Below are 11,307 nucleotides of genomic sequence, written 5' to 3'. Positions count from 1 at the left end.
CCAGCACGGAGCTAGACCTCCGCACCAGTTTGTCAATCCTGCTCCTGTCCCTGTCCATGCATCCACTCCCCCAGCAGGCCACTGCATAGAAAAGGGCAGATGCTACCACAGTGTCATAGAATGTCCTTAACAGAGTCCTGCAGACTCCGAAGGACCTCAGTCTCCTCAGCAGGTGGAGTCGGCTCTGGCCCTTCTTATACAGGACGTCTGTATTTGTAGTCCAGTCCAGTTTATTGTTGAGGTGAACACCCAGGTACTTATAAGAGTCCACTATCTCAATGTCTTTCCCTTGGATGTTCACCGGTGTTGCAGGGGGTGACTTCCTCCTGAAGTCTATGATCATCTCCTTTGTCTTGCCGGCGTTGATTTGGAGTACGTTGGTCCCACACCAGCCAGCAAAGTCACTGATGACCCCCCTGTATTCCTGATCATTCCCGTCTGATATGCATCCAATGATGGCTGTATCATCTGAGAACTTCTGTATATGGCAATCGTCCGAATTATAACAGAAGTCTGAAGTGTAAAGGCTGAACAGGAAAGGTGAGAGAACCGTGCCCTGTGGTGCCCCCGTGCTGCAGATTACCACCTCGGACACACAGTCATGGAGCCTCACATACTGTGGTCTGTTGGTAAGGTAGTTGATGGTCCATGCAGTCAGCTGTTTGCCTACTCCGGCTCCCTCCAGCTTCCCTCTCAGTAGTGCAGGTTGGATGGTGTTGAAAGCACTGGAGAAGTCAAAAAACATGATCCTCACAGTGCTCCCCGCCGGCTCTAAGTGAGAGAGGGATCGGTGTACCAGGTAGATGACAGCGTCATCCACCCCAATTCCAGAACGGTAGGCAAAGAACTTTGGCTCCTCATGTGTTGTTTATTTGATGTTTATTGTACACTGTACTATTTTTATTCTTTATCACACTGTTGTAACAATAATTTCCCCCATGAGGTCAATAAAGTATCTATATATCTATCTAATATAATAAGAAATTAAAATGAGAGATTTCAAAACCTAGGACAGCAACCAAGGCGTTCTCATTAAATGTTCCATTAATATCCAATGAATCTAATCTAATGTAATATACAATATATATTTAGACTCAGACTTACTCATTACTGCTGGTTGTTTCTGAGGACTGTCTCTTGAAAGCTGACATGCCAAACCACATCATCCACTCCAAAATAGTTTTGCCTGGAAACCGAAAACATAACTATAATAACTATGTTATAAAGTCAGGGCACATGCCTTTTTATGCTTAAATACGTTTGTTACATTTAACTGCAAGGCATGGCATGAATAAATGTACAGATTTAGCCTCTTAAATATTTTAATGTTCCTTCAAACAGAGGCCTGCAGATTCAGTATTAAGGATCAGTGAAAACCTCATGTTTTTCCTCTATAAACCTCTCATTCTCTCAACACTCAGCAGCACTCATCTGCTACATCTATTTATGGACATGTGACCTTCTTGAGAATTATACTTTGTAGGCAAAAACAAGGAACTGCAACAGGCCACATGTTAAGAGAGGGAGAGAAAAAGAAGGGAAAGATGCAGACAGACTACACACAGAGGTAAATGAAGAAGTGCTGACAGTGACATATGAGAGGACCATAGAGTGACTTACAGGGATAATCTATAGCGAGATTAAGACAGAAATAGAATGAGAGTGCAGCAGAAACAGGGTCACACATGAAGGGTGAAATAGGATACAGGACAGAGAGCAAGAGAACGGATAAACAGATGTGAAATTCTGAGTTCTGCGTGTGAGGGAAACACTGAAAACTGAAGACACCATGCTGTTGGCACGGGCACATAAGTTAAAATCTACAAAGTAATAGGACGACAGCTTCCTTGCAAAGGAAACAGACTGGCAGCACTTTGCAATCAGTCGGAGTCAGTTTGGACTGATGAGTGTAAACTGTCTGCGATGCAGCTCAGCTAACGTAGTTGTATTCTGGTTATATCTGTGTGCAAAAGCATGGTTGCCAAGCACTCCTGTCATTTTGCATTTAAATATCTGTTTTGCAGCAACTACCTCACTTTTTGCAGATTAATTTTTGAAATTAGGTCTCAAAAATGAAGGTCTGACTGGACTCTGAATGTAAGTAATTAATGTGAATTAATGCCTAATGTGAATTTTTGCTGAGAGTTCATCAACATATTAGCAAAAATAGACTGATAAGAGACTGACTGTATCTTATTGCCTTTTCATCATGGTCTTGATGCATCAAAGTCACCAAAGGTTGCAGCTGACTGCGAGTGTTTGCATATCTGATCACTGTTTTTAAAGCAACCAATTCAAGGGCAGTGATACGAAAAAGGTTCAGAGTCAAGCGATGCTTCTTCAGCAGTTTTATCGTAAGTTTCTTGGTGAGATTGTAACAATACAGTGTTACATATGAAACATATGAACAGAAGAGGAGAATCACACACAGTCCAAAAAGCAGAGTTAACTGACAGGCAAAAACAAAAGTCACCACAGATTTACAGGATCTAACAAAATTACAATACCATAAAATCAGCCAACATGACTCTTCAGGCTTTTTCAAAAAGAGCGATTCATTATTCTCGGTTTTAGTCTGACATTTTTGTAGTATTGATTAAATGGGGTGCATTGCATTCGAATCCCTGTCAGCAACATCCATCTGAAGAGTCATCAAACAAGGAACGCTGACTTCTATTAACTTACACTGAGCTCCAGTGGGTGTAAAGAAATTGAATTAGCCCTGTCCAGGGTGTACCTCTCCTCTTGCCCTGTTGCAACTGGGATAGGCTTTAGCCTCCACACTATGTAGAATGACAGAAGAACAGATGGAAGAAACATGGATTTGAGTCCCCAGGTCTGATTTGACCTTGTGTCAGTCAAAGATGCTGTAGATCAGCAGTTCCCATCCCCCGGGTCACGGACCGGAGTTGTTTGTTACCCGGCAGCAGGAGTTGAGGCTCAGGTGTGAAATTTATGGTTTTCAGGGTTTTTATCGTTTATTATTGTTAACTCAGTTTCCCTGGGCCTTTTTGCGTGTGTTTTTGGTACCGGTGTTGTGCCAAAAAGTGATTGTCTGTTAAAAACTGATTTCTGGTATTTCCCAAAAACTGATTGCTTGTATTTAAACTGCTATAAATAACTTGTTGGTCTATAATATGTGAAACATATGTCAACTGTATCCCTCATAAATGATATCACATCATCTTGAGCAACAAACAACATTCCTGTAGCAAGGTAGAAGCCGCAATCAGTTTTTGGCAGTGGCCTTTATGTATGTGTAAGGTAGTGACTGGAATAAGTCACAAGGTGTCGCTGTTGAGCTGCATATATGGTGTAAATGTTAGCAATTTTGGCCATTCGTCCTCTGCAGGACACCGTACTTTAGATTTCTTGTTCGCGCGGGCGCCATCTTGGGTCAGTGTTTGCTGTGATTTGCGAAGGTAAGCACTGCCAGTGGCGAACTGCATCAGTTTTGTGTTGTATTCATCGCGGAGACCGTGGAATGTTGTAGAAGGGCCAGCAGCAGAGTTGGAGTGGTGTTTGCCCCTGCTTCCGAATAAACGGTGCGGTCCGAGCCACAAATTGAACACCTGTGTCCGACTGGTCTCTCTGCGGTGCACCCCAATCCAACACAATTTAACACAACGCAGAGTCCGGGGTGTAGGGAGGCCCCTGCACTGGTTGGGTTACATCTTTGGTGCCGTGACCCCGGATTTGTGGCACTTCGAGACCGAAGAGAAAGCAATGCCGACACCCCCCAGCTACGCAGCCATAGTAAGAGGTGTCGCCATCTGATGGGGTGCTGAACTAAGTATATAACTGCCTGTGCAGCTGTATTACTGGGACTTTCATCTCCCCAGGCATATCCTTTGAAAGTGAAATCTTGGGGTGGTTTCATTTGAGGGTTTCTGTCCCTGAAAAAAAAAAAAAAAGACTCAGAGACTTGAATTGTAGAAAGAATGCTAAATGATGTTCCCTGTCTATAATGATAATCATTGAATACGGTTAAGTAATTGCTGCTGATTTGTGTCATTCACAACCTCTGTGCTGAAGATAGTTGTTTAACTACGCTCTGAGTTTAATGCTGTTTTTTTGTGAATTCTTTTTTTTCTGCGTTATAGAATGATAGTTGTCATACATCTGTGTTGTGTTCTATTTTACTAGAAATATATTGTACTTACTCACAGTTAAGCATACTACAAGTAGCCCACACACATTTTCTGGTGCAGCTAAATTAGAGATACAGGACAGTGAAAATGTTGAGAGACGTTGCAGACACTCCAAAGAGGGCACAGCCTCACCTTTTGAATGAAGGGGCTACAGCTAGCGCCAGTACAGTGGACCAACAGTCATCAGTGAAGTCGAAGCTGGTCACCCAGTTCCCCAGCTTCACTGGCCAGCGGTTACAGTATCACACCCCAATCAGGGACCTCACCGACTCTGGGCTGGGCACACAACAGACCCCACCACCAACCATGCTTTCACCCCAGACTGATCTTGGCGTGGCTCCAGCTCATGCCCCACCACTGCCACCCTATGGAGGCCAAATGCAGGTGCCCTCACACCTATCTGAAATTCGCCCAAGGTCAGTGCCAACCAACCAGACAAGCCAGTCCAACCACAGCCCTCTAACTACAGCCCCTCCAGTGTTTCGGCCAGATATACAGATAACTATGCCCCCTGCTTTTTCCCCTCAGGCCAGTGTCCATGGGCCCACTGCTACACCGGCACCCCATGTTGCCTCATATCCCAACTACCCAGCGGTGCACAGTACCCAGCATCCCACCCTGAACCAATCACTTAACACTCCTTACCCAACGATGACCGTTCCATTCAGCCCCCAAGCATACACCAGCCATCTGTATTCCACACCTGCCCCCCAAGCCGCCATGCCAAGCCCCCTAACAGTGCAGGGAGTGGGCATAATGAATAATCCCTCTGCAGCCGAGCAGACCCTTGAAAGTTCAAAGCATGGGCTGACGCCCCGTTTGCCCCACATGCCACTAGCTGCTGTCCACGACTCTCGAGCCCCCCTCCACTCATCTGCTATAAGCCCCAACACTGTCATGCCCCCTATCGTGAATATGACCCATGGAGGTTCTATAGCCCCACCCGGCACCCATGCCTCAATGCACGTACCAACCTCTGCTTTAGACCCCCAAGTTAGTGGACACCCTGGCATACCCCCCCAGCAGGTGCATACATCTTTAAGCGCTCCGGGCCGGGCTGCAGCCAACGCTAACCCCCCATTAGCTGCCTACGGTGGTTTTATACAGACTCATCAAGTGAAAAATGTCCAAGTCTTCACTGGCAGTGCTGACAGCAAGGTGCTTGTAGAGGACTGGATTCGTGACATGCAGTATCTTCTTGAGGCAATAGAGCTCCCCATTCACCTCCGCTTTTCCACGGTGGTGCGTCACCTAACTGGTGAAGCCCGAAAGCTGGTCCTGAATCTACCTCTCCATGACCAAACACCTGAAAGGGCATTCGAAGAACTGAGAGCAGAGTACAGCGACACACAGAGCTCCTCAGATCTACTAGCGGACTTCTATGAGCGTGTTCAGAGGTCTGGGGAGTCTGCCTGTTCATATGCTATAGCACTGGAGGCAACACTGCGAGCTGTGGAAGAAAACCAAAGAGGAGGCAAGCCTTTTCCTGACCGTGACAGTAAACTCACCCGGCAGTTCATACGGGGGATTAATGATGAGGATGTGTATGCGAGGATCTCGCCAATGAAGCCCCGGCTTTTGAGTTTCCGTGAGCTGCAGGCTGAGCTCCGAAATCTAGCAAAAGAAACAAAGAGATTCCAGCCTCAAAACAAATCAAAGAAAACTTATGCCCAGGTACAAGTGGCATCAGAGTGTAGTGTGAATGTGAAGGCAGAAAAGGCTAAACATCCCTCAGAGTGGTCAGAGCTAGCAGAGATGGTCAAGAAATTAGCACTGAGCCAGGAGGAGCAGATGGCCAAGTTGACCCACCTTGAATCGAGAATTTATGCTCCATCCTCTGCCACTCCACTGAGAGTCCGACCACCCCCTGGGGCTACAACCCCAATGTCAGTGGTCACATGCTACCGGTGTGGGAAGCAAGGACACATAGCCCGGGTTTGCAGAGCAGTGCTCCCGGGGCCTGAACAGACGTGGGCACACGATCCTCAGCCTGTGACCCCCATGGAGGGAAACACTTACTCAGCTCAGCCTTTAAACAGATAAAGCCCATGGTCGCCGGGGCAACCATGGGCGAGCAGCAAGTCCCCACACTGCAGGTGAACAAAGGTGACGGAGGGGAGAGCACTCCCCTAGTTGGTCCCAGGAACGAGGGGGAGGTGGAAGTCAACGGAATGAAGTGCAGGGCACTCATCGACTCTGGCTCCCAGATAACCAGTATTACGCACCAGTACTGGCGCAGCCACCCCACCCTCCATAAACAAAAACTGCAGCCTTCTAAGATACCCATAGAAGGTGCAGGGGGCCAGAGTGTCACCTACCATGGTGTGCTACGCATCAACCTAAAATTGTTGGGGAGAGAGTTTAAGGGTGTGCCTGCTTTTGTTGTCACTAACACAGAGTACCGCTCCTCTGTTCCTCTGCTTGTGGGAACTAATGTCCTCCGTGCCTCCAGAAGTCACCTCCAGGCAACCTACGGCCAGCAGTTCCTCCTCCAGGTCAAGGAGACTCATCCGGAGTGGCACGCCTCCCTGCTAGAGATTGAGAGCACTGACCAGTGTGATATGGATGACACAGTGGGCCCTGTTGTTTATACTGGTCGCAAGGTGCACATTCAAGCAGGGAAAGAGATGGATTTAATGTGCAAAATAAAAGCTGGACCACAAAGAAAGACTTATACAGCCCTAATTGAAGGCCACCCCTCCCTGCGGCTCAGCCAAGACATCCTGGTCGCCAGAGTTCTTGCTGATGTAAAGAAAGGATGTGCCCCGGTAAGAGTGATGAACCTCTCCCAGCATGCTATCACAATCAAGCCTCACACGCATCTGGCCAAGGCATCTCTGGTGGAAAGTATTGTGGACTTTTCAGACAGGGTGCGGGGCAGTCATCACATTAGCGGAGGCAGAGAAGCATGCCTGGGTATGGACCACGTTGTGGCAAGCCAGGAAGTGGATTTAAGTGGAGCAGATGTTGAAAACGAGCACCAGCGTTCCCTTCTTAAAGAGCTTGTGGAAAGGAACATGGGTGTGTTCTCACAGCACCCCCTGGATTATGGCCATACAAAGACTGTGCAACATGAAATCCCTCTGGTCGACCCTAAGCCATTTCGACTGCCTTACCGTAAGATCCCCCCATCACAGTGGCAGGACGTGAGAAGGTTACTGACAGAAATGGAGGCAACAGGAGTTATCAGGCCCAGCAAAAGTCCATATGCTTCACCTGTCGTGATCGTAACCAAGAAAGATGGATCACTAAGGCTGTGTATTGACTACAGGAAACTGAACTCCTGTAGCACGAGAGATGCTTTCCCTCTCCCCAGAATAGAAGAAGCCCTGGAGGCTCTAGGGCAGGCAAGATACTTCTCCACCCTTGACCTCACCTCTGGTTATTGGCAGGTGGAGGTGGCGGAGCATGACAAACACAAGACGGCATTCAGCACCCCTATGGGGCTGTTTGAAGCAAATCGTATGCCCTTTGGACTGCAGAATGCTCCCTCCACCTTTCAGAGACTCATGACCTGCTGCTTTGGCGACTTGAACTTCACCCACCTCCTAATCTATCTTGATGATCTCATCATATTCTCCAAAACCTTTGATGAGCATCTGGAAAGACTGCAGCTGGTGTTCGATCGGCTTCGGGAGCATGGCTTGAAGTTAAAGCCTTCTAAATGCCACCTAGTGAGAAAGGAGGTTCAGTATTTGGGTCACTTAGTGTCTGCTGAGGGGATCCGGACAGACCCAGAGAAGATCAGCAAGGTGAAAAACTGGGTGAGGCCCACAAATCGCAAGGAAGTGTTGCAATTCCTGGGATTCGCTGGATACTATAGGCGGTATGTAAGTGGGTACTCTACCCTAGCTGCTCCCCTGTACCGCCTAACTGCTGGTGACCCCAGAAAGAAAAGGAGAGGGGGAAAGAAAAGTCTGGCTACCGACCCACCCTTTTTGTGGACAGATGAATGCGAGAAGGCATTTAAGACCCTAAAAGAAAGGCTGACAAGCGCTCCAGTGCTGGGATATCCTGACTATAGCTTGCCCTTCGTTCTGCAGACGGACGCCTCAGGGGAGGGTCTGGGCGCCGTTCTAGCTCAGATCCAAGGTGGAGCTGAGAGGGTCATAGCCTTCGCCAGTAGAGGTTTGAGCCCAGCAGAGACAAGGTATCCTGCACACAAACTCGAGTTCCTTGCTCTTAAATGGGCGGTCACCGACAAATTCTACGACCACCTCTATGGGCGTAGATTCTCTGTCCAGACAGACAACAACCCTCTCAAGTATGTTATGTCATCAGCGAAGCTGGATGCCACAGGCCAGCGGTGGGTGTCTAGGCTGGCTGCTTTCGATTTCGATGTCCAGTATCGGAGGGGACAGAGCAACACAAATGCTGACGCCCTCTCTCGCATGTCTAACCAGGAGGTCATGCACATCCTACAGACATGCCCTCAGTGGGTGGGTGTCGACGAACAGGGGCATGGTGCGACACAGGCTACCCAGGATACTCAAAGCCTCACTGGCCATGGCACGCCTACAGGGGAGGAACTGGAACTCGGGCCACCTACATCCACTGAGCCTTACAGGGATGTGGGGATGGAATCCCTGCCCACCATGACCAAACAGGAGATCCGTGCAGGGCAGAAAAAAGACCTCGTTATTGGCCCTGTCTTGCACTATAAGAGTATGAACCAGAAGCCGAGCCGCAGTGAGCGAATGAGTGCCGAAGGACACGTGCGCCTTCTCTTAAAGGAGTGGAGAAGGTTAGCGGTAAGGGATGGCATCCTGTACCGCTGCGTCCAAGACAGCCAAAGGGGAGTAGTTGAGCAATTGGTGCTACCAGAGGATTTGCGTATATCAGTGAAGACTGCTCTCCACGATGACTCAGGCCACCTTGGTTTTGAGAGGACATTGCACATGATAAGGGAGAGGTTTTATTGGCCACGGATGTTCCAGGAAATCAAGGCTTGGTGCGAACAATGTGAGAGGTGCTGCCTTAGGAAAACTCCAACCGCAGGGGTCAGGGCCCCCCTGGTCAGTATCCACAGCAGTGCCCCCTTGGAGCTAGTTTGTGTGGATTTTTTGACTCTTGAGAAATCAAAAGGTGGTATCGAAAATGTCCTCGTGGTCACTGACCATTTCTCACGCTATGCGCAAGCATACCCCACTAAAGACCAAAAAGCCAGCACAGTGGCTAGGGTGCTGTATAGAAACTTTTTCTGTCGGTTTGGCTTCCCAGCAAAACTGCATGCAGACCAAGGGCGCAATTTTGAAAGTGCTGTGGTGAAGGAGCTGTGTAAATGCACCGGCATCACTAAGACTCACACCACGCCCTATCACCCACAGGGCAACGGGACAACTGAACGGTTTAACCGCACCCTCATGAACATGCTGGGGACGCTAGAACCTCACCTGAAACCCCGGTGGCACGAATATGTGGATGCAATGACACACGCCTACAACTGCACCCGCCATGATTCGACAGGGTACACACCATACTACCTGATGTTTGGCAGGCATCCACGGCTCCCTGTCGACTTGGTCTTTGGGCTGTCAACCACTAATGGGTCGGGGGGATATAGCGATTATGTCCAGACCCTGCATGACTGCTTGTCACAGGCTTACGCACAGGCTAATCAGGCCTCTCGCCAGGCTAAGGGTCACCAGAAAAGATACTATGACCGACAAGCAAAGAGTCAAAGCTTCAGCCCGGGTGACAGAGTCCTGGTTAAAGTGTGTCATGTGGAGGGGCGAAGCAAACTAGGAGACAAGTGGGAGTCACGTCCATACATTGTGGTGAAGAAACAGCCAGACATGCCGGTGTATGTGGCGCGATCGGAAAATGGTGATACAGAGAGAGTGGTCCACCGCAACCTACTCACGCAGTGTATGTTTCTTCCCGTGGAGCAGGTGGGAGAGGAGGCAAGAGAGGAAATGGAGCTTGACGTGGAGGAGGTTCATGGAGGAGGGATTGAGGACAGTGGAGAGCAGGCTGGTGAAGTAATCAGACAGGATGAAGAGTCGGACATGATCGAGGACGGGGAGACTGATAGCCTGGAAGGAGGTGTGGAGGGAATTTCACCTGAAGCAGCAAATGGATCACTTGCCCCCACAGGACCGGAGGAAAGGGACCCAGGGGCAGCACAAGAGAGTGAAGATTGGAGGGGGAATGAGACTGCCAGGGTCACCCACTCACCTCCCAGACCAAGAGAACCAAGGAGGAACTTGCCGAGGAGTCGGCATCCCCCAAAGAGACTGACTTATGGGTTGAGAGTTAACGAACCAGGGGAGGATCAGGAGAAGATAGAAAGGGGATGGAAGCTGTGGCAGAGGGCCAAAGCAAGAAGGGCTGCAGGAAATACATAGGATACACACATAGACATTTTCACATTACACTGCACATCTTCCACCACCATTATTCTTGTGTACATAGTGAGACTGTTCTGTTTTATTTTGTTTTGTTTGATGACTGGGACGCCATCACTTAAAGGAGAGGCGGATGTAAGGTAGTGACTGGAATAAGTCACAAGGTGTCGCTGTTGAGCTGCATATATGGTGTAAATGTTAGCAATTTTGGCCATTCGTCCTCTGCAGGACACCGTACTTTAGATTTCTTGTTCGCGCGGGCGCCATCTTGGGTCAGTGTTTGCTGTGATTTGCGAAGGTAAGCACTGCCAGTGGCGAACTGCATCAGTTTTGTGTTGTATTCATCGCGGAGACCGTGGAATGTTGTAGAAGGGCCAGCAGCAGAGTTGGAGTGGTGTTTGCCCCTGCTTCCGAATAAACGGCGCGGTCCGAGCCACAAATTGAACACCTGTGTCCGACTGGTCTCTCTGCGGTGCACCCCAATCCAACACAATTTAACACAACGCAGAGTCCGGGGTGTAGGGAGGCCCCTGCACTGGTTGGGTTACATATGCTTTATTTATGCAGTTAAAAAAATTATTGTTGACTTTAAAATATTCTCTTTTAAGCGTAATCTGGCCAAGAGGACAGCTGAAATTGCAACAAAGGCAAAAATAGTTCTGTAAAGATATTTTAAGTGGACAAAAGGGAGCTGATTGATTATAATGTAAGTACAATAACACAGTTACAAAGATACTTGAGAAACAGGTAATTTTTAAATTTTATATACAACCCATTTGTAATACCCATTCACCAAAGTCTATTTAGCA

Source organism: Aulonocara sp. 'chitande type north' Nkhata Bay, linkage group LG2 (assembly GCF_057382095.1).
Source record: "Aulonocara sp. 'chitande type north' Nkhata Bay isolate Kocher_YH1m ecotype deep benthic linkage group LG2, A_spYH_male_GT1.1, whole genome shotgun sequence".
Taxonomy (NCBI): Eukaryota; Metazoa; Chordata; class Actinopteri; order Cichliformes; family Cichlidae; genus Aulonocara; species Aulonocara sp. 'chitande type north' Nkhata Bay.
This window is presented reverse-complemented; position numbering follows the sequence as displayed.